The sequence below is a fragment of the Bubalus bubalis genome, chromosome 2 (genome assembly GCF_019923935.1).
Source record: "Bubalus bubalis isolate 160015118507 breed Murrah chromosome 2, NDDB_SH_1, whole genome shotgun sequence".
Lineage (NCBI taxonomy): Eukaryota > Metazoa > Chordata > Mammalia > Artiodactyla > Bovidae > Bubalus > Bubalus bubalis.
In genome coordinates, this window is record NC_059158.1 from 109,279,633 (window position 1) to 109,303,143 (window position 23,511).

Genomic DNA, 23,511 nt, shown 5'->3' on the forward strand with positions numbered 1-23,511 from the left:
GGTGTTGACCATCTGGTGATGTCCCTGTGTAGAGTCTTCTCTTGTGTTGTTGGAAGAGGGTGTTTGCTATGACCAGTGAATTTTCTTGGCAAAACTCTATTAGTCTTTGCCCTGCTTCATTCCATATTCCAAGGCCAAATTTGCCTGTTACTCCAGGTGTTTCTTGACTTCCTACTTTTGCATTCCAGTCCCCTATAATGAAAAAGACATCTTTTTTGGGTGTTAGTTCTAAAAGGTCTTGTAGGTCTTCATAGAACTGTTCAACTTCAGCTTCTTCAGCATTACTGGTTGGGGCATAGACTTGGATACTCTGATATTGAATGGTTTGCCTTGGAAATGAACAGAGATCAATCTGTCGTTTTTGAGATTGCATCCAAGTACTGCATTTTGGACTCTTTTGTTGACCATGATGTCTTCTCCATTTCTTCTAAGGGATTCCTGCCCACAGTTGTAGATATAATGGTCATCTGAGTTAAATTCACCCATTCCAGTCCATTTTAGTTCACTGATTCCTAGAATGTTCATGCTCACTCTTGCCATCTCCTGTTTAACCACTTCCAATTTGCCTTGATTCATGGACCTGATATTCCAGGTTCCTATGCAGTATTGCTCTTTACAGCATCAGACCTTGCTTCTATCACCAGTCACATCCACAACTGAGTATTGTTTTTGCTTTGGCTCCATCCCTTAATTCTTTCTGGAGTTATTTCTCCACTGATCTCCAGTAGCATATTGGGTACGTACTGACCTGGTGAGTTCATCTTTCAGTATCCTATCATTTTGCCTTTTCATACTGTATGAAATGTCTTGATACCCATAATAGTTTTCTATATTAAACTAATCACTTGTGAATTGATTTGGGATGGGAGAATAATTAATTTCAGCAACTGGGTCAGTCATTCTTGACATAGCCAAGATCTGAAAATCATGGAATCTCTTTTTCTTCATTCTTTTTGGACATCTCAGTACTCTGTTTTTTATTGGTTCCTTGTTGGTTGTATTAGGTAAGAATATAGGAAGAAATGTAAATTAAATTAAAAGCTCTAATCTATAAGATGGTGAAAGCCAAACATTAGTTTAAGAGCCATTGATGGTGTTTGAAACCCAGAATTATAAATTTAATCTTTGTTTACTAAATTCATTCAATTTAACACATTATATGCTACTGAAGCTTACTAATTTTATGTAGTAAGTAGGTTCAAAATTGGGAAAGGAGTACAACAAGGCTGTATATTTTCACCCTGTTTATTTAATTTCTATGTAGAGTACATCATGCAAAATGCCAGGCTAGATGAGGCACAAGCTGGAATCAAGATTGCAGGGAGAAATACCAACAACCTCAGATATGCAGATGATACTACTCTAAAGGCAGAAAGTGAAGAGGAATTAAAGAGCCTCTAGATGAATGTGAAAGTCGAGAGGGAAAAAGCTGGCTTAAAACTCACCATTTAGAAAACTAAGATCATGGCATCTGGTCCCATTACTTCACGGCAAATGGAAGGGGGAAAAGTAGAATCTGTGACAAATTTTATTTTCTTGGGCTCCAAAATCATTGCAGACAGTGACTGCAACCATAAAATTAAAAGATGCTTGCTCCTTGGAAGGAAAGCTATGTCAAACCTAGACTGTGTATTAAAAAGCAAAGATTTCACTTTGCCAACAAAGATCTATATAGTCAAAGCTGTGGTTTTTCCAGTAGTCATGTGTGTATGTGAGAGTTGGACCATGAAGAAGGCTGAGCACTGAAGAATTGATGCTTTTTAAGTGTGGTGCTGGAAAAGAGTCTAGAGAGTCCTTTGGACTACGAGGGGATCAAAGCAGTCACTCTAAATGAAACCAATCCTGAATACTCTTTGGAAAGACTGATGCTGAAGCTGAAGTTCCAATGCTTTAGCCACTTGAAACAAAGAGCTGATTGATTGGAAAAGACCCTCTGATGCTGGGAAAGAGTGAAGGCAAAAGGAGAAGGGGGCAACAGAGAATAAGATTGTTAGATAGCATTGCTGACTCAATGGACATGAATTTGAGCAAATACCAGGTGATAGTAAAAGACGGGGAAGCCTGGCATTTTGCAGTCCATGGAGTTTCAAAGAGTCGGGCATGACTCAGCGACTGAACAACACTAAAGGCTCATTCTTACTTGTTTCATTTTGAATTTCTTAACTATTATAAAGAATGCTTTATATCTTAATGCTTAGTAATGAAATTTTGTTTCTTGCTGACATCAGGCATGAGCAAACAAGGAGGGCTCTCTGCTTTATACAGTAACTAGAGACCTGCATTCTTTCCATCCTGTAGCTTTTCTCTTTCTTCAAGTGGCAAATTGGAAAAGAGAGGAGAATATGGAGAAAGGACAGCTGCTCTTAACCATATCAGCCAGGAAACAACATAAATCATGTCCATTCACATTCTATTTAGAAAGGGTGATCTGGCACTACTTAGATGCAAGGGAAAAGAAAATATCATCAGTCAGTCACATAAATAAGAAAAATACGTGGGGTACCAGGAACCTCTGAACAGGTCTAATCAAGATGTACTTACTCAAATCTAGGGACAATTTAGGTATTTAAAACTCTATCAGTAAACTAAAAAGAGAATCTATTCCTACATGTAGGCAATATATACCAAGAGGAGTCCGGGGAGAGAATCTGAAGTCTATCAGAAAAGCTTCCATTGACACTAAATCAAAAGATTTGTTTTTCTGATGTGCAATCTAGCATGAATTACTACAAAATGGCATTCAAATAAATAAATTAGAAAACCAATGTTCTCTATATTGAACTCATTTGTTTCATTATTTGTAATCTAAAATGAGGGGGGATAATAACATCACATCTGGGTGCCACCCGTGAAAATTTTATAAAACTTTGAGATATTTACTTTCATTTATGGAAGAAAAATAAGTCAAAAAGAAATATAAAGCAAATACTGCTTAATTATATTATAAAAATTCATAGACTCTTAAAATTTCCTTCATTAATTGTAAATTTTACAAGAATTATTTTAAAGTAAATTTAGTGGTTTTTGCCTATGGGGAAAAAAACCCAGAGATCAACTGTAGATGACTTCAAGATTGAGCCTAAATTGTCCTTTTCTTTTCAATGTCAGATTAAATAACCAGTTTATTGAGGGAATAAAATGAGGGCCATTGCTGCACATTACCTAGTATTTCTACCTCTACCTGAATGCAGAGAGTGTATGTGTGTGCATTTGTAAACAGTTTTGTATGTATTCTAGGAAAATGGGGGAAACAGAAAGTGGGGGGCTCCTGAGAAAGTCCCATTAAAGATAGAATCTTAAAATGTGGCAACACAATTGAATTTAACATGTTATTTTTTCAGAAGGATAGGAAAGCCTATTCTGCTGCAGTCCATGGGGTCACAAAGAGTCGGACATGACTGAGCAACTGAAGAACATAAGCACTTCAACTAAAAATTGATTTTTAAAATCTAATTTTATTTAAGAAATTGGTCAAAATGTGTTTTTTTCTAAAGAACTAAGTGCAATACTATAAAATGTCTGATGTAGCACTATTACTTTAAAATTCATATAGTAATTTGAATAATATAATTTTGTGTTAAATGTCATCCAAGACTGTTTGAGTGAAATGATCTCATTTGTAATGAGCAGAGTTAATTTTCTAAAAAGTCACTTATAAAATTATGTCCTTATGATGGTTCAGACTTTTCTTTTCAGTATTTCTAACTAGCAATTCACTTGAACATACCTTCCTTGTAAATAATACAAAGGTAAAATTATAACCCAGTCAGGATTGTTGTATCACAAATATCCAAAGCTGTGGTTGCTTAGGTGCCCCTTGTCTCCTCCCTTTTGTGCACTGATGACACCATTACCTCCATGTGCAAAAAAGCTGGGTGAGCTCAGGTTCACTTAGTTGTGCCCCACTATCTATAAAGCTGGCTTCCCTCAGTGGCTCAGCAGTAAAGGATCTGCCTGCAATGCAGGAGATGCAGGAGACAGGAGTGGCAGGTTTGATCCCTAGGTTGGGAACATCCCATGCAGGAGGGCATGGCAACACACTCCAGTACTTTTGCCTAGAAAATTCCATAAACAGAAGAGCCTGGTGGGCCATAGGTTCGCAGAGTCGGACACGACTGAAATGATTGAGGGCGAGCATCTAAGGCCAATGAGAAGAGCTTGCATGAAATGAATCTGGTTACACCAGCTCTCCTTAGTGAACTCCTCACACTAATTTCTGATTTCTGTCTGGTATAATTCAGTCCCAGATCAGCAATAATGTCCAGCATAAAAGCATCAGTTCAGTTCAGTCACTCAGTCATGTCTGACTCTTTGTGACCCCATGAATTGCAGCACGCCAGACCTCCCTGTCATCACCAACTCCCGGAGTTCACTCAGACTCACATCCATCGAGTCAGTGATGCCATCCAGCCATCTTATCCTCTGTCGTCCCCTTCTCCTCCCGCCCCCAATCCCTCCCAGCATCAGGGTCTTTTCCAATGTGTCAACTCCTCACATAAAGGGGCCAAGTACTGCAGTTTCAGCTTTAGCATCATTCCCTCCAAAGAAATCCCAGGGCTGATCTCCTTCAGAATGGACTGGTTGGATCTCCTTGCAGTCCAAGGGACTCTCAAGAGTCTTCTCCAACACCACAGTTCAAAAGCATCAATTCTTTGGCGCTCAGCTTTCTTCACAGTCCAACTCTCACATCCATACATGACCCCTGGAAAAACCATAGCCATGACTAGACGGACCTTTGTTGGCAAAGTAATGTATCTGCTTTTGAATATGCTGTCTAGGTTGGTCATAACTTTCCTTCCAAGGAGTAAGTGTCTTTTAATTTCATGGCTGCAGACACAATCTGCAGTGATTTTGGAGCCCCCAAAAATTAAGTCTGACACTGTTTCCACTGTTTCCCCATCTATTTCCCATGAAGTGATGGGACCAGATGCCATGATCTTCGTTTTCTGAATGTTGAGCTTGAAGCCAACTTTTTCACTCTCCACTTTCACCTTCATCAAGAGGCTTTTTAGTTCCTCTTCACTTTCTGCCATAAGGGTGGTGTTACCTGAATATCTGGGGTTATTGATATTTCTCCCGGCAATTTTGATTCCAGCTTGTGCTTCTTCCAGTCCAGCATTTTTCATGATGTACTCTGCATTTAAGTTAAATAAGCAGGGTGACAATATACAGCCTTGATATACTTCTTTTCCTATTTGGAACCAGTCTGTTGTTCCATGCCCAGTTCTAGCTGTGGCTTCCCGACCTGCATAAATAGGTTTCTCAAGAGGCAGATCAGGTGGTCTGGTATTCCCATCTCTTTCAGAATTTTCCACAGTTTATTGTGATCCACACAGTCAAAGGCTTTGGCATAGTCAATGAAGCAGAAATAGATGTTTTTCTGGAGCTCTCTTGCTTTTTCGATGATCCAGCAGATGTTGGCAATTTGATCTCTGGTTCCTCTGCCTTTTCTAAAACCAGCTTGAACATCTGGAAGTTCATGGTTCACGTATTGCTGAAGCCTGGCTTGGAGAATTTTGAGCATTACTTTACTAGTATGTGAGATGACTGCAATTATGTGGTAGTTTAAGCATTCTTTGGTATTGCCTTTCTTTGGGATTGGAATGAAAACTGACCTTTTCCAGTCCTGTGGCCACTGCTGACTTTTCCAAATTTGCTGGCATAGTGAGTGCAGCACTTTCATATCCAACTCCTAATATGTATCTTAAATAGCTGCTCTTTTGTGTTACCTACTGTTGTGGATTAATTGTGCCACCTACTGTTGTGGATTAATTGTGCCATCCCTCTAGTATTTGTGAAGATATTTAAAAGAAGATAGAGTGTCATATTTGGTTGAAATTACAACTGCATTATAGTGAAGAAAGCAGGAAAATCAATTACTCTGTTTACTCTTTGATAGTTTTGATCGAATACTCAATTGCAGGGTAAAAACTTTCTCCATTTAAATTACCTATACTGTTTAAATTGACTAATTTCTTTTTCTGTTTTAAGTACAATACTTTAAAATATTTAAATATTTTCACATTTCATTCCTAGTTTTGTTTAAACCTGTATAACTCAATATATTCAAAACCAAATACAACAGTCCTTTATCCCAAACACCTTTTCTCATACTTCTCTGTTTCTGTTTATAGGTAGCATGGTATTTACTCTATGTTTCTCATGGCCCAAAAGCCAAAGTTCTGTTTAACTCTTCAACTTGCATCATGTGTGCATGCTCAGTCGCTTCAGTCTCGTCCGACTTTGCAACTCTATGGACTGTAGCCCATTAGCCTCCTTTGTTCATGAGGTTCTCCAGGGAAGAAGGGAAGAATATTGGAGTGGGTTGCTATGCCCTCCTCCAGGGGATCTTCCAAACCCAGGGATCATCAAACTGCTTCTCCTGTGGCTTCTGCATTGCATACAGATTCTTTACTGCTGAGCCACTGGGGAAGCCCAACTTTTGTCATACATTCAATCAGTTGGTAAGATCTCTTGTTTCTTCTGCTGCTGTGTCTTCCACACTTGCTTCTTCTTTCTTTCCAAGATCATTTACTCAGTATCTCTCAATTGCAACAGTGTCCTAGCTTTCTGCTTTACCTCTCCTGTCTTCTTTCTTATGATAACATTGAACATTGTTCTCAGGTTGGTCATGTGGCTACATGATTTGGATCATGACATGTCTCTGTCAGAAAGTAGAAAAATACCATAAATTCTTTAGCAGGCTAAAAGCCTTTGCATTAATCCCACTGAATGCCTTTCTTGTTCTGCCTATCTAAGAAAACTGAGCAATATCTCTGACCAAACTAATTTTAAATAATGTTTTGCACCAGTATGGCATTTATGTACTTTTGTCTATAGCTCTTAAAATAGATGTAATATCAACATTAAATAACTTCCAATAATGAAGACACTGGCATATCTGCATTGTTATGAAGATGACATGATAGGATGAAACTTTTTGATAAATTATCCAATTGTTTATATCTTATCACAAAATTGTAATTGCTTTATTAGATTACTGTATATCATGTAATATGAACTTTGTGATTACTCATGTTTTCAAAAAATCTTCATTATCATTGCCATTATCATCCTCATTTTTAATACTTGAGATCACTTTGAAGTAAAGTAAAGCATTAATTTCCATGCAGACTAGTATTGATTAATGTAACCTTTCATGCTAATAATGCTCTCAGCTTCACTCAGTGTTGCTTACTCCAGATTGTCTTACCCTAGGAGCAATATCGGAGATAGTTTAGCATGCAAAATGTTTATTAGAGGATGTGCTTGAGATCAATACCTGTGGAAGAGAGAGGATGAAATTATGATTGAAAAATGGGACAAATAGAGCTGTAATTTAACCCCAACGAAAGCCTCTGTTGATCTGAGGAGCACTGGAACTATAATGGCATTTCAAAGTTGTCTGGACTCTTTATATCTTAAGACTCTTTATACCTTTCTGCCTCATGTTAATCCATCACTGGATATCACATGACCTTGGAAGGACTTTCTGTTTTGAATCCAGACAGTCCCCAGGGCAGGATGAGGGGTGGGGGCAGTCTTCCTGCAGTACTCCTGGCAGTTATGGATATAAAGGCTTTATTACTGATAAGAGATATTGATGGTACATTGCAGCATTCAGTTCAGATAAACAGTAATAATTTTGCATGTTGGGGTGTTTTGAAGTGCCCTATAAACACCATCTGGACTTGAGGGAGCCTTCTTCTAATGCCAACCATGAGACCATCCACCTGTGAAAAATCACTATCCCCTGAAACATTAACACATGGGATGATGAAGTCAGCTTCTTTGGAAGTGGTGTTCTAAGATTATTTTACAAAGGTGCAGGTGTGGACTTATTTGTCAGATTAACTTGACATACTGAGAAGGCTGAGAGGAAAAGAAAATGTAAATATCAGTAGAAGATAGGTTATCATTAGCATTATTTTTTGAAAGCAGCATATTTGAACTGGAAATGCAATGTTTTCTTAGCTCCATCATTACAAGTAAGGAAAAAGAAGCACCAACATTCACTGTTTTCCTGTGGTAGGCAGAATAATGACTCTCCAAAGACATATAAACCCTCAGAATATGTGACTACGTTACCATGACTGACAGAAGGATTTTGCAGGTATGATTAATGTTACAGACTTGAGAAAGAGCATCCTAGATTATACAGGTGGGCTCAGGTTAGTCACATGAACTGTTTAACTGTAGAGCTTATTCCTGCTAGTCATGCTGCTGCTGCTGCTAAGTTGCTTCAGTCATGTCTGATTCTGTGCGACCCCACAGATGGCAGCCCACCAGGTTCCACCGTCCCTGGGATTCTCCAGGCAAGAACACTGGAGTGGGTTGCCATTTCCTTCTCCAATGCATGAAAGTGAAAAGTGAAAGTGAAGTTGCTCGGTCGTGTCCGACCCTCAGTGACCCCATGGACTGCAGCCCACCAGGCTCCTCCGTCCATGGGATTTTCCATGCAAGGGTACTAGAGTGGGGTGCCATTGCCTTCTCTGCCAGCTAGTCATAGAGCTGTAATAAAAGACAAAGGAGAGAATCAAAATATGAGAGGGACTCTCCCCATCATTGCTAACTTTGAAGATGGAGGAAGGGGATAGATAACAAGCCAAAGAACTCAGTTGTCTCATTCCTGAGCTACTGAGACAATAAAGAAATGAGGACCTTAGCCCTGCAACTTCAAGAACTGAATTCTGCCAACCATCCAAATGAGTAAGGTAACAAGTTCTCCACTAGAGCTTCCTGAAAGGACTGTGTCTCTGTTGGTGCCTTGATTTTAGCCCAGTGAAACCCATATTGGACTTCTGACTTACTTTCTTACAATTGTAAGAAAATTCACTTGTTTCATTTAGGCTGTTAGGTTTGTTGTAACTTGTATGGTAGTAGTAGAAGACTAATACAGATTATTTACATGTCCATAAAAGTGAGTCAGACAGCCCAATGAGATGCAGTAAATTAAAGACAGAGGAGTGAAAGGATAGGAACAAGGGAATAAATATAGAGTACGTGTGTGTGTGTGCATTCTCAGTCGTGTTCAACTCTTTGTGACATCATGGACTGTAGCCCTCCAGGCTCCTCTCTCCATGGAATTCTCCCGGCAAGAATACTGGAATGGGTTGTCATTTCCTACTCCAGAGGATCCTGCTGACCCAGAGATTGAACCCACAGCTCCTCTATCGGCAGGTGGATTCTTTACCGCTGAGTCACCTGGGAATCCCCATAGAGGAAATGTTAAATGAGAAGGTGCTATTTAAATGTGTTGAATGGAACTGTAAGAACAATTTTACATTCACTATTATTTTGCCTAGAAATGTTTTTGGCTTGAAATAAAGATAGTGGTCACAGTTTCACCGCGTTTCTTCCTGGGTTTTTTTGAGCAGGTATTTTAGACAAGTATTACTTTTGAAACTGCTGAAAACCTATAAAGTTGTGAATAATCTTGATAAAAGTAAAGATCTTCTAGAAGGCAGCTTATCTGTATTCTTAAAAGCAATATTGGCATTTCATTGTCTTCCTTGAAAGGGCAAGTACATGAGAAGGAAGGAGGTAATAATTTTTATGTGATGGTTTTATTAGCATAACTAATTTGAAATCTACAGGCATCTGGTCCCATTACTTCATGGCAAATAAATGGGGAACAGTGGAAACAGTGGCTGACTTTATTTTTTGGGGCTCCAAAATCACTGCAGATGGTGACTGCAGCCATGAAATTAAAGGCACTTACTCCTTGGAAGGAAAGTTATGACCAATCTAGACAGCATATTAAAAAGTAGAGACATTATTTTGTCAACAAGGTCCATTTAGTCAAGGCTATGGTTTTTCCAGTGGTTATGTATAGATGTGAGAGTTGGACTGTAAAGAAAGCTGAACACAGAATTGATCCTTTTGAACTGTGGTGTTGGAGAATACTCTTGAGAGTCCCTTGGACTGCAAGGAAATCCAACCAGTCCATTCTAAAGGAGATCAGTTCTGAGTGTTCATTGGAAGGACTGATGCTGAAGTTGAAACTCCAGTACTTTGTCCACCTGATGCGAATAGCTGAATCACTTGAAAAGACCCTGATGCTGGGAAAGGTTGAGGGCAGGAGTAGGAAGGGACGACGGAGGATTAGATGGTTGGATGGCATCACTGACTCAATGGACATGAGTTTGAGTAAACTCCAGGAGCTGGTGATGAACACAGAGGGCATGGTGTGGTTCATGAGGTCGCAAAAAATCGAACATGACTGAGCAACTGAACTGAACAGACATGCTGCAATCACAAAGAAGCTAGAATTGCCAGACACACCTCGTGGGCAACTTATCAGTAATTCTCTTGTGCTTCATTAATTGACTTTCAAATATATATATTATATTCTGATGAACCAATAAACATGTACAGTTTTTGCTTTCCATAATCGTCTAAACTTTCATCCATCCTTAAACCACACGGCAACTGGAAAATCCTTATTTTATTCCAGTTTGATAAACTCAGTACTATGCAACTAAAAACAAACCAAAGCTTAGTTTCAGTTTCTTTCTCTCTGTCTAAAAGTTACACCCTTACCCTATTTCTCTGCCATGGCCATCCCAGTTTGCTGAATGACAGTGTAGCTGAGACATCAAGAATGTGTGTCTCCTGCTAGAATCTCACGTAGAGGTAGAAACACTGATTTATGGCTTCCTTTTCTATCTCTCTAATGGATCTCTCCATTCTAAGGCATTATCCCATAGAAGAAAGGCCAGGATATATGTCTCACCACTTGTTTATACCATCCCCTCTATTCTTGCAAATCTGCTTAGGACAGGAGATGCAGGCCATTCACTTTTTCTTCCAGTATGACTGAGATGTAACTTATGTTATACCCTCCTCTTTCCCAAGGAAGTTTTACCTACCTTCTTTTCCTTGCAGCTATAATTGTAGAGAAATAGACTGAGAACATGATTTCATAGTGACAACATAAAAAGCACCCCTATAATATTAATATAAAAAATACTTTTTACCATTACTTTCCCTCAATAAGAAAACACTGTGTCCCAAACAATGTCCCAACATTCTAGCAGAATCTGTTTGTTTCGTTTTCTTTCAGCCCCTCCAGAGGTGTGTGTAGGCAAATTAACCTCCTGGATGAAGACCATTCCTCTTCAAACTGAGCAGGATCCTGTGAGGCCTTCTGGGGGACAGGTCCCTGTGACCCTCACCTCTTGTTTGTAGAAATTGTTTAGATTTCTAGGCTTTCCCTGAGATCCAAAGAGCAGATTTAATGAGAGAAGTGAGAAAATGAGCAAGAGAGAAGTGAGAAATGCAGAAACAAAGGTAAACAGCCAAGAAAGCCAAAATAATAATAGTTTAGCCATAAAACGAAGTCAAGGACCTTTAGTTCCTCCCCAAGGGCTACAGATAATTTCCTGAGACACACCCTTGAGTTGTTTGCAGATACTGAAAGCTGCACCAAGTAGAAGAAGTTAACTGCATGCTGATCATCAGTATGCAAACTGGATCAGTTGGAACTGGAAGGTTGACAGTTGACATTCGAAACAACACACTGTCAGTCAGGATTGTGCATGGGCTGATGGCAGACCATATAATCTCCCTCACGCTGCCTTTACAAATCCTTTCTGAAAGCCATGGGAGACTTGAGGTCTTTTGATCACTGGCTGCTTGTACCCCTTGCTAGGTGCCTTTCAATAAAGTCTGTACTCTCCTTCACCACAACATGTTTCATTCAGTGGATTGGCTTAGTTGCACGTCAGGCAAGCAGACCCAAGTTTGCTTCGGTAACACTCTCATCACTTAGTCCTTCTTTATTCCCAAGACCCTCACCTTCCTCTCAGTTCTGGTCTCTACCTCACCCACTTTTTCTACTTGAAAAGCACAAAATGTCAGGTGGACCTTGCACACCAGAGGTGAGAAATTGCCTCTGTTTAAAAGTATTTGATATGAAGGCTGGTCCACATCTCTGATTTCCAAGTGTGGTTTTCCTCCCAGAGTGTTTTTTTATTTCTGTTCTTAAATGTCTGGTTCAAGAGGGAAATGGACCTCTTTCAGAACCCAGTGTTTCTCAAGACAATCTTGCTCCACTCTTTGCTGCCCCAGAGAGTGGCAAGGCAAGCTGGCAAGGCAGTCACAGCAAAAGTCTGATCTGCCTATAGTTACATGATAGTTAAGTCATTTAGTCATATCTGACTCTTTGTGACTCCATGGACTGTAGCCTGCCAGACCCCTCTGTCCATGAGATTCTCCAGGCAAGAATACTGGGGTGGGTTGCCATTTCCTACTCTTGGAGATCTTCCCGACCCAGGGATGGAACCTAGGTCTCCTGCATTGCAGGCTGATTCTTTACTGACTGAGCCACCAGGAAGCCCCACAGAGTTACATACTTCAACACACAGCAGTTGAAAACATGCCCCAGGCTACTAGGACTGGGCTTCTCTCTTTGCATGAAGATCTCTGTTTTTGCACAGTTTCAAAATTCAGAAGAGCTCTGAAAAAGAATATGTCATGAACGTTCCCTTCTTCCTCTTACTCACTCAACTAGATTTGCCTTTTTCTCATATGCTTGTAACATTGACTTTCCTTGATTAAACAGGGCTGCTTGAGGGAACAGATAAAGGTACATTTTCCTGGTTTTCTTTCAGTCATGAGTTCAATGTAGGGTTATTGGATTTCAGGCATGCAATTGTGGTAGCAATTGCATGTTTTTCAGGATCTTTTCAACTGCATATGGGAGAGCAACACTGGCAGCATTTTACAGAATATACTGAATTAGCTTCTTACTCTCTGTAGAAACTTTGAGATAGGGAATGAAATGGTAGAACTGGCAGAAATAACATGTGTGTGTATCCTTGGTCATTAAGTTATGTCTGATTCTTTGCAACCCAATGAACTGTAGCCCACCATGCTCCTCCATCCATGGGTTTCCCAGGCAAGGATACTGGAGTGGGTTGCCATTTCCTCCTCCAGAGGATCTTCCCAACCCAGGGATCAAAGCTGTATCTCTTGCATTGGCAGGCAGTTTCTTTACTACTGTATCACCTAGGAAACTCAAGAAATGACATGGATTTATCTAATTCATCCATTTAAGTGATTTATGTAGTGTCTCTTTACCACTTCTGAAAAGTGGGAGCCAGATTTTAAAATTAAATTACTTAGCTGTAAACTTGGGTTTTACTTTTTATTCATTTGTAGAGATGGATAGTTTCCTCCTATGTAAAAGAAGACTAATAACACTTGTATCAACAAGTAGTTGAGAAGGCTAAGTAAGGCATTATATATGGAATAATTGATGCCTGGTACATATTAAGGCCTCAGAAATACTTGCTTTGTTATTGTTGTCGTTGAATTGTTATTGAACATTTCTGTAAATACTTTTAATGATGTGGTGGGCATATTATTTTAAAAAGCAACCTTATTTAAATTAGGACCCATCTATTTTCTTCAGTATTCTTGTAACTCTGTAATGTCTTTCTGTCTATAATGACTAGGTATGGCCACTGGAAGCTCATAAACTAAATAACCTCCTTTCTACATGCCTACATTTTATATTGTTGAAGAACTACATAACCCCATGGAGCCTCCTTTTTTTCCAAGATAAAGTACACTCATGGTCAATCCATCTTCTCTCTATTTTGCATGCTCTACTTACTAGATTTTGCTGTTGTTATGACTGTTATTTATTTTGGTTGTCTTCTTTCATGTTTCTATCTTGTTTTCAACTGTTCCTCTATACCCCTGGCTAACAGAATAGAATCCAAAATTTATGACATTCTCTAATATGCATAGATCAAAATATCAGTAGGCATAATTTCTCATTATGCTGCTGAACCTCTACTATTGCTTTTGTTGTTATATTTGTTGAATCACTTTTCTGACTTGTGATGAGTTTGCAATCACCTGAAACCTTTAAGATTATATATATATATATATATATATATTTTTTTTTTTTTCCTACAAATGATCTGTTTGTAAACATTTCCCTTCTGCATATCTCTGTCTTGATGCATTATCTACGGATATAAAGAATGTAATACATTTCTTACAATAGCCTATGACTTTTCATTTCAAGAAAACTAACAATACATGAGGGAAAATAAGAATCATCCATATGTATATGGTTCAGTAGGTAATTCCATGCAGTTGGGTTCATTGTGTTGGCTGGCTTCCCTTCCTGAGTATTGTGGCTCCCTTCATCTCCTAGTCAATCACCATTGTAGGCATCTGTCTCTCTACTAGCCTGAAGGCAATCCATCTCATGTTTAACCCAGTTTGTTGTTAATAAAGTGCAAGTTTTTCAGTCAAAGTGTCAAGCCATTCATTGCTTCAATCAAATGCATTCCTAAGGTTTGATTTCTTTAAATTTCTCAGGAGAGAGGCAGAGGTTGGCTAATGTGCCATTAGAAGTAGTGAAAAGATGTTTGGAACTAAATGTTAGTAAATTTGGTTTGATGAGGTACCCACAAAAAGATGATAATTTCAGGGATTATGTATGAAGTGCACTACAGAGAAATGTGACAGAAATTAGAGAAAATATACCTAAAGTTGCATTGATTTATAATTATTTCATCATAACCTCTTCTTTTTTACTTTGAATTTATTAGAATAGTATTCCCTGAGGTACTTTTAAATATTTGTTTACTAAGGTTCAGATTTTTCTGTTAATGCCAGAGGAAATTCAGGTGAAGAATCAATTCACTGTTCTTGAGAAAGTATTTAATCTGGTATTCTACTTTTAGTACATTTGCAAAGTGTAAGTTTAATAATCCCTTAAGTTGAAATTGTAAGACTCTTACTCCAAATACTTCAGAAAACGTTTAAAAACTTGCTCACTCAAGTGTCTGAAATTAAGAGTTACATATTCAGTTGTAATTTCAGGTGTTATCTGCCGGGGTCCAGCCCCGGCTGATCCAGGGTATTCGAAGCGGGGACGGCATCGTCGACCTATTTATTTATAAATATTTATCAAAGATATAAAGAGTAATAGAATGAGGATAGCTCAGTAGGAAAATTCAGTGGAGAAAAGAGGCTGAGTAGCTTGGTTTACACGGGAGACCAATAAAACTTCAAGACAAGAAGGTTGCACCACTTACGTAGGCCGCAGGCGTCCTTCTGTTCTCCCGAAGGAGAGGAGACACTGAGGCCTCCCCGGTCGGATCTTAGAAGCCCAGGCATAATTAGCAAGCATGGCAGGTTCCGCACTCCAGATGGAGACTCAGCCAGAATTTGAGAGAGAGAGCGACATGGGGAGACCAAGTTTTGGTGAACAAGGCCCGCATTTTATTTTCCAAAGTAGTTTTTATACCTAAAGTTGTGCATAGAGGATAATGGGGTAAGGGGTGGAGTCATGCAAGGACAGCAGTTCCTGGTCCTAATTGAAGCCAGGCTTTCAAACTTATTATATGCAAAAGTTCAGGTGAATTACATCATCTTCTGGCCAGGAGGCCTGTTAACATTTTAAGAAACTTATCTTTCTCTAAAGGTGATTATTCCAAAGTCAGGCACCAGCCTCCAAAAAAGCATTGGACAAAGCTGCATTCCTATAGGGAAAAGGTGAGGTGGGCTCAATCAAGAAAAGAATTAACTCAAGGGTCCAACATTACAAACATTGAGGCTACTACTTACATGTCTATACACCCATTATATCAATCAATACACTGCCAAGGACACAGTAGGTAAGGAGTATGGAGACTTAGCAGCAAACATTGGCTCAATAAGTGAAAAACCCTTCACCAATACAATTTCTAATCAATCTTTTAACTACTCAAAAGAATCTGTGTTTAGACAGTTTAGAACATCTCCTGCCTCTCACAGTTGGGAGGCTCTGAACAATCACATGTGGCCAGAAAAACCTATTCAGGCAGGCTAGAGGATTTCCAAAGGAGTTTGTAGGTTGAAACACTGTCACACCCAGGAATTATTAACTGGAGCTGTAAGCTAACTCTTTTTTCAGAGAGAGGTAGTGGGGGACAGCCCCTGTAAAGTCAGAGGTGTAGGTGAGAGCACAAAGCCGAAAGTAGGCAGACTCTGGTTTGGGGGTAGATGCTCGAGAATTTCCAGGGGGACTCCTGAGGCTCGATCCCGCCTTTGCGTGTGCCGAGCCTCCTTCCTCATGACCTTTGTCATGGGTGGAGCTCCTGCTGCCGGCAGTGATAGAATTCCAGTTGAGCTATTCCACATCCTGAAAGATGATGCTGTGGAAAGTGCTGCACTCAATATGCAATATGCAATATGCACTCAATATGCAATATGCCGGCTCCCGGCAGTTATCCTTTGAATATGTTTTGTTCACAAATTGTCTTCTTCTTCTTATGTGATCAAAGATTCTTATAGTTTGTATATAAGAGATATTGGGCTGAATTTTAAATATCCTTCATATTTCCTGTGCAAGTAATTACAGTTCAATCTTATACTACTTTGCGGTTATTTTTAAGCTATTTTTCTCATACATACATTCATGTATGCCCACAAGTGTTAGTTGCTTAGTTGTGTCTGACACTTTGCAACCCCATGGACTGTAGCCCACCAGGCTCCTCTGTCCATGGAATTCTGCAGGAAAGAATACTGGAGAGGGTAGCCATTCCCTTCTCCAGGGGATATTCCTGACCCAGGGATTGAACCCAGGTCTCCTTCATTGCAAAAAAATTCTTTACTGTCTGAGCCACTACACACGTATATATTACAGAACTAGAATCATACCATTACAGTTTCTTTCAAAAATTTTCAATGCCTCCATATTATTATATTATATGGATGTGTGCAATATTATTATATAGTTCCCGTATTATAAAATATTTAGGTTGTTTCTAGCTTTTGATTATTAATACCACTGTGATGATATCCTTATACATAATTGTTTGTCTTTATCAATGGCTTTGTTTATATTACTAGAAATAGAATCATAGGTCAAAAAGTATTAATGTTGTAATGTCCTTGACACACCTTTCCAAAAGTTACATGGGTTAGCATTATTGTCAGTCTGTAAAAAAAGCTACTTTACCACACCTTTACCAGGAATGGGTCATATCATCATTATTATTTTATCCTTAGTGAAACTGTAATCACTTCTTCAGAAAAGGGGCAAAATCTTTTAAATTCACTTAAGTTATAGCATACAAGTACACTTAAGGTTTTAATTTCCATGAAATTTGCTCCAGATGGCTCGTAAGTAAGCTGAAGAAATTAAAAACAGACTATTTTAATCAAATTTAATCTACTCTTATGGTCCAATTGAATACAATGCTTAAAAACCAGGCACTTAGAAATTGGAAATAAAGTCTATTTTTCAGATATAGCCTTTAAAGAAAGAAAGCAGAACCCCCATGGTTCTCAGGCACACCACCCTCGCATTTCTGATGTTTCCTCTGAGAAATAGGACAGGCAAGAGATTGTTAATATTCCTTCTCAGAACATACTCTGACTACTAGTAGCTAGCATATTAGACTTTTTCTTTGCAGGTACAAGTTTTAAAGGCATTTAAAGGACTGGTGGGGTTTCCCAGGTGGCGCTAATGGTAAAGAACCCATTTGTCAAAGCAGGAAACATGAGAGATGTGAGCTCAATCCCTGGGTCAGGAAGATCCCCTGGAGTAGGGCATGGAAATCCACTCCAGTATTCTTGCCTGGAGAATCCCATGGACAGAGGAGCCTGGTGGGCTACAGTCCATAGGGTTGCAAAGAGTCAGACATGACTGAAGTGACTTAGCACACATGCATGCAAAAGATAGGTATCATCTTAAAGAATCATGGAAAGGAACAAGATATACATTGCAGCACTGTGCCTATTTTCATCCTCCCTTTACCATTCTTACAGTGAAGCAGTGCTTTAAAGCAATTGGTTCAAGAGTAAAATTGCATATTTTTAAAAAGTCTTTATACTACTCTTAATTAGTTGAGAGATTTTAGGCATCTTTCTTACCTCTGTAAGCCTCAGTGTCTCTATAAGTAAAAGAATAGTAGAAAATAGAAAAGAAGGGAAGAGAAAAGAAAGGAAAAGAAAGAGAAGAATAATACAGTGATATCCTTTTATAAAGATCATATGCACCTTTGGACTAATGTGAGTTAATAAAACTTATCTGATCATTCAAAAGAAAAAAAAAAGATCATATGCAATGATCTCTCTTCCTATTCCTGTTCATTAAGAAAGCCAGCCCAATATTCTATAACAGAAGTATGTATGGAAAGAGGAAAGGTAACATTTTGGGCTTAATAATCAAGTATAGATTTTTCTTGGATCAGAAGCACTGTGTTAATTTTAAAAATGATGTTTAAAATTGTTTAATGTTTTAAAATGTTAAAAATGTTTTTAAAATGATGTTTAAAAATGCTATCAATAAAATCAACATTGTGATCAGAGTATGATATTTTAAAAATGTTTAATCATTGTACATTGTTATCCAAAGCATAATCAACATCAAAATTTAAACATAGTACTTCATTTTCATGTTAAATTATCATAATAAAAGTCTTTAGGAAATTCCCCATACACACACTCACTTTTAATTATTTGCCTAAGTGCATAATAACAATAGAGCTTTATAAGTATATTTTATTTAAGAGCAGAATTAGAATTGGTCATTTGCCAGAGATGGTTTCCTCAGGTGATCATTTTAGAGATCATATCTGGAAAACATTTCAGCAAAATAGGTCCTGTCATAAAAATATAGACTTGGGAAGATCTAGTTTTATATAGAAAAGACTTGTGAAACCAGGTCAAGTTGCTGAAAGCATAAATAGAATCAGCTTATAAAATGTTTTGATGTATTTTAAACACAGGTGATTCATTCCCTTGTAGGTTATTTTGGTTTTTGTAAGCTTTGTGGGAAATTACACTTGGAGAAACCTACTTTTTTATATAAGTGGGTTAGGCCTAGAAGCACAAATTCTACGAGACTAAGTTTTGGCCAGTGCAGAAAGATGGAGAAAGAAGAGGAGAGCAATATGAAATTTTGAAATCTGAGAACTGGGAATCATCACAAAAGGCGAGTCAACTTCATCAACTTTAGACACCCTGATCTAAAGGAGAAATAAAAGTGTTGAAAGTTTGTGGGAATTCAGCAATCATACAAAACACAATGGTATCAGAGAAGCTGCTAAGGTGGAGTCTGTCTATATGGAAAAATAACACTGACCTGGAAATCAGACTCTTGAATTTATTTGTGGTTTGCATTTTACATGTAAACTGTACTTGGTGTATAATAAACAGTAAAGAATTGACTGATAGAAATATCAAAAGCTGACTTCAATGGAAAAGAGCCTGGACATTAAAACTTCATATAAATAAAACACAGTCATAAAGGCTCTTTCTTTAATGGTTTCTCTTTATGACCATTTTATCAAAATTTATTGAGGTATTATTGAAATATACCATTGCTTAAGTTTAAGTTACACAACATATTGATTTGATAAACATATAATTGGAAGATGATTACCATCATAGCCTTAGGTAGCACTTCCATTATGTCATATAACTACCATTTCCTTTTTGTGGTAAGAACATTTAAGATCTAGCCTGTTATAAATATATAAAATAGTACTGTTAATTATAATCACCATGTTCACATTAAATTCCCCATAGTTCTCTTATAACTGGAAGTTTTTACTTTTTGACTAGTATCTACCCATATGTCTCATCCCCCAAGCCCTGGTAAACACCATTCTGATCTCTGTTTCTATGAGTTCAGCTTTTTTGGATTCCACACATATGTGATATTATACAATATTTGTCTTTCTTTGTCTCACTTACTTCACTTGGCATAATGCTCCCAAAGTCCAGTCATTTTGTTGCAGAGGGATGGGTTTCTTTCTTGTTATGCTGAATAAAGTTCCAATTTATATTTTTGCCATATTTTTTTATCCATCCATCTATTGAAGGACATTTAGGTTGTTTCTATAACCTTAATAATGTGAATAAAGCTAAAATGAAGAGAGGGATACATATATATCTTTATGAACCGGTTTTTATTCCCTTCGGACATACATACATACATATACATATATATATATATATATGCAGAAGTGGGATACTCAATCAAGTGGTAGATTTATTTTTTAGTTTTTTAGTTTTTTGAAAGCCCTGTTTTTTTGAAAACCTTTGGTCATTTGTATGCTCTATATGGTTTGATTATGCTGTGCTGTGCTGTGCTTAATCACTCAGTCATGTCTGACTCTTTGCAATCCCGTGGACTGTAGCCAGCCAGTCTCCTGCATCCATGGGAATTCTCCAGGCAAGCATGCTGGAGTGGGTTGCCATACCCTCCTCCAGGGGATCCTCCCAACCCAGGGATCAAACCCAGGTTTCCCGCATTGCAGGTAGATTCTTTACTGTTTGAGCCACCAGGGAAGCCCAACTATGATGTATCTATAAATACACAGGAAATTAATAAGTAAAGCAATCATTAGTAAATATTAGATTATGATGTATCTAATATTTATTCATTCGTGTATTTACATATTACTTCCCTCTTTATTTAGTTATTTACTCATTTTGCTATTAATTCTGTGTGATGTTCTCTAAGATTCTTGCATCTGTGGCATTATGTCTTCCCTTAACTTTAGAAAAATGTTAACCATTATCCCTTCAAATGTTTCTCCAGACTGTTCTTTCTCTCTTTTCCTTCAGAGATTCCTATTATCTGCATGTTAGGACATCTGACATTGTCCATAGGTCATGGTTGCTGTGTTCTGCTTTTTTTTTTTCAAGTAAATAATACCTTTCCAGAAGTAGACATAGCTGGTCTTCTGAGAGATTTCTTTAATGAAATCTATCTAGTCCAGAAAGTTTAACTGAGTGTGGGTCTTGTTGCTTTGGTTATACTCAATACTTCACATTCTTCAACTTGCTCTAACTTACTTTGTAATTCGTGCTGGTGTGCTTCAGGGTTAAGTCTTTCCTTTGCCCCTCACCTTACAGGAAGTTTCTCTCCAGGTTCTTCCCCATCCCCAGCAGTAGACTGCTGTTTTTTGGTGCTTGGTGCTTACCAGCTTTTTAGTGGAATGGTGGAGGAGGGACACACATGAGTCATACTCTGTTGTGCTGATTCATCCTCAGGCATAGGTAGGCATATGTCCCTGGGTTTCAGGGATGGGACCTTCTGAATGATCCTGTCTCTCCCTGTTGCATGTGTGTGTGTATGTTAGTCACTCAGTTGTGTCTGACTCTTTGCGACCCATTAGGGAATCTCTAATGCTTTGGGCCTTGGACATTTTTCTGTCTCCTCCCCAGGGATAAAAGATTCTATTGTGTTACCTTCCTCCAGCTGTATTGGGATTTCCCCTGTGCTTTAAGGGTGAATGACTTGTGACTCTTGTCTCAGCAACTTAAAAGGTATGCTGTTCTGTTGGGAAAATAGGGGAGAAAGACCTGGGCAGGGCTGTATACTTTCCCCCTCAAAGGCTGCTGTCATCATTCACTAGGCCTACACCAGGAAAGAGGCTTTCTCATATTTTCCTCTGTCACCAGTCTTTCTTGTGAAAGTCTTCCAGTCTATGAAGAAGAGCCTGAAAGTTGGATCAGATTCTTTTTGTGTCACAATCTCGTAATAGTCCATGAGAAGTGGCTGTTCATTAAAATGTTTAGCCAAATTCTTTTTACCTACTTATACAGAATTTGCTCCAGAAAAGCAATTGTTTGTTTCAGTCTCTCTTGAGTATCTATTTTTCCTTAGATTTCAAATTAGGTGGTTATTTTCCAACTTTGTTCACAAGAGAATTATCATTTTGTAGATTACAGATTTTTGTTGTTGCTGATTATGCTGTGGCTCTTATAAGGGTACCTGGGAGTGGCATTTTTCCTAGGTTCCTCCATTATAAGTAGATGCCAAACCCCATCAAAGTTTAGGGGTTGGATTCTTATATTGATTTTGTGTCTTTAAATGTCTTTTTTGTCTTTCACTTTTTTATTGTACATTTTTCTAGTTGGAGTTAAAATTTGTCCCATAAATATTTTTCACCATGAGGGAGGAGATATCAATTCAAATGAGGAAATAAACTCTTCTTGGTTAACTTAGGGAGATTTGTAACTAACATTAAATTGAAATCCCATAAAATATGTTCAAATGTGCTAAGGGATTAAGTTAGTTTGAATTTGTTTATTTCCTTTGATGTTTACTGGATAACTGGGAGTTTATGTTAAACTATTTCAAAGGATTTTTATTTTTTCCTTTTGTTGATGCTATTTCCTATTTCATTTGGGGAAATGATGGAACTATGTTTTCTGAAGAAAACATTTTACATTAGCAGAGCTAAGACCTACTTACAGGACTAAGGAATAATAAATGACCTTATAAACTGTATTTTATTTCACTGAATTTTATTTTCAGGTAAATGCAATAATAATGTTTACTTCTTTTACTTCCTCTCAGGAATAAGGCAAAAAACAAACAAACAAACAAACACCCACCAAATATTTCTTGAAGAGCTGCAGAGTGAATTCATGAACTTATTCAGCTGAGGTTTCATTAAGCACATTCTCTGTGCCCAGGACTTTAACAGACACTCAGATGGTGCAGAAAGAAAGAAAATATCTTTAACCTTGTTAAGTTTAGATTCCTTCTAATTAAGCCTGGAACCCCATCAAACATTGATTTTAGAGAGATTTATTAATCATATAATCATTCAAAAATATATCTCATTAAAAAATGTGAGTATTCATTCTAATGAAAATTTATGATTTTCATTAAATAGTGGAGTGGTCACTGGAATTATACTGAAGAAGGAATGGCAAATAAACAGGTCTCAGAAATTACTTTTAAAGTGAAGTGACTCAACAATGTCAGGGAACGAATAGCTACCAAAAAGCTTTAATGTATATTTCCCAGCTCTCACACAAGGCTAGAAGACATTTACATTCTAAGCAGTAAGAGTGACAAAGCCTTGTTTGACAGGTAAGGCATTCAGTAGAGTCTAGAAGGGTCATGCTTTAATAATGAGGCTAGACTTGTCTTAGAAAAAAACGTGACTCCAGACAAACATGACTCCTAACAAAAACTGGGAATATGTTTCCAAAAAAAGAAAAAGAAATGTATGGAAAAGCTCAAGCTGATCTATATGAAAGTGCCTGCTAAATAAAACTATTTAAAGGAAAATACCCAAAATTAAGGGCTTCCCTGGTAGCTCAGTGGTGAAGAATCTGCCTGCAATGTAGGAGATGAAGGGTCAATCCCTAGGTCAGAAAGATCCCCAAGTGAAGGAAATGGCAAACCACTCCAATATTTTTGCCTGGAAAATCCCATAGACAGAAGAGCCTGGCAGGCTACAGTCCATGGGATTGCAAAAAGTAGACAAGGCTTAGCAACTAAATCACCACTCCACCCAAAATAGTTACTCAATATAGAACGCTCACAAAGTCCTAAAATAATCAATAAAATAATAAAAATATAAAATAACAACTCCTAAGACAGGAGACATAAGGTGAAAAAGGATCCTGATCCCAAGATATGAGAATAAATGTGATGAACTCTTTGAAATTTTCTGCCTAGAGAAGATTTCTAGGTCACAATTCAGGGAGAATTCTAAGGCAAAGTCTCCTTGAGTTGAGGATAGG

At 38.0% G+C, this 23,511-nt stretch overlaps 1 long non-coding RNA gene across 1 annotated transcript; it reads right to left on the reverse strand.

The window, feature by feature from the left end:
* Nucleotides 1-5,611: 5,611 nt before the first annotated feature.
* LOC123328525 lies at nt 5,612-15,104 on the reverse strand. Its single transcript, XR_006543406.2, has 3 exons — nt 15,063-15,104; nt 7,214-7,282; nt 5,612-6,664 (listed from the first exon to the last, which is right to left on the reverse strand). It is a non-coding gene; the product is annotated as an uncharacterized LOC123328525 (long non-coding RNA).
* Between the last annotated feature and the right edge of the window lie 8,407 nt (nt 15,105-23,511).